This window comes from Zonotrichia albicollis, chromosome 24 (assembly GCF_047830755.1).
Source record: "Zonotrichia albicollis isolate bZonAlb1 chromosome 24, bZonAlb1.hap1, whole genome shotgun sequence".
Taxonomy (NCBI): Eukaryota; Metazoa; Chordata; class Aves; order Passeriformes; family Passerellidae; genus Zonotrichia; species Zonotrichia albicollis.
The window spans coordinates 41,716-42,964 of record NC_133842.1 but is presented as its reverse complement, the minus strand read 5'-3'; positions in this window follow the sequence as shown (position 1 = coordinate 42,964).

Here is a 1,249-nt window from a genome sequence, read left to right as displayed (position 1 = left end):
TTGGGGGCTTCTCGGGCGGTTCCGCGTTTTGGGGCGAATTCCGGGGGGTTTTGGGGCTCCCCCGAGGCGCCACTGGAGCATCCCCCGCACGCTGCGGCCGACGCTGCGCAGCGAGGAAGCGGCGGCGTGGCTTCGCTTTTGGGGCCATTTCCGAGGATTTCGGGCAAATTTCGGAGATTTCGGGGAAAGTTCTGGAGATTTCGGGGAAAGTTCCGGGGATTTTGGGGGAGATTTCCGGCGATTTCGGGGAGTTTTGAGGCGATTTCGGGGAGTTTCGGGGCCACTCGGGGGAGTCCGGGGAGAGTCCGGGGGAATTTGGGGCGAATTCCGCCGATTTTGGGCAAATTTCGAGGGATTTTGGGGCGTTTTCCGCCCATTTTGGGGAGATTTCAGGCGATTTTGGGGAAATTTCGGCCGATTTTGGGGAGATTTCGAGGGATTTTGGGGCGTTTCCAGCCCACGCCGTGTAAATCTCAGCTGGTTTTGGGGCGATTTCCAGCGATTTTGGGACATTGTGAGGCCGCTTTGTGCCGATTTCTGCCGATTTTGGGGCGTTTTCCGCCCATTTCGGGCAAATTTCACCTGATTTTGGGCCAATTTCAGCCGGTCTTGGGCCGATTTCTGCCCATTTTGAGGCACTTTCAGCCCATTTAGGGCAAATTTCAGCCGATCTTAATCCAAATTCAGCCGGTTTTGGGCAAATTTCAGCTGATTTCAGTCCAAATTCAACCGATTTTGAGCCGATTTCTGTCAAATTTGGTCCAATTTCCCCCAATTTTTCATCAATTTCTGCAAATTTTGAGTCAACTTTTCCCAATTTTGGTCAATTTCCCCCAAACTTGATCCAATCTCCCTCAATTTTGGGTCAGTTTCTGCCAATTTTGGGTCAATTTCCACAAATTTGGAGCCACTTTTTCTCAATCTCGGGTCAATTCCCCCCAATTTTGGGTCAATTTCCCTCAAATTTGATCCAAATTCAGCCGATTTTGAGCCAATTTCCCTCAATTTTGGGTCAATTCCCCCCAACTTTGACCCAAATTCAGGCAAATTTGGGTCAATTTCTGCCAATTTTGAGCCAATTCCCCCCAATTTCGTGTCAATCCCCCCCCATTTTGGGTCAATTTCTCTGAATTTTGATCCAAATTCATCCAATTTTGGGTCAATTTCCCCAGATTTTTGGGTCAAATTCTGCAAATTTTGGGTCAATTTCCCTCAATTTTGGCTCAATTTCTCTCAGATCTGGGTCCAA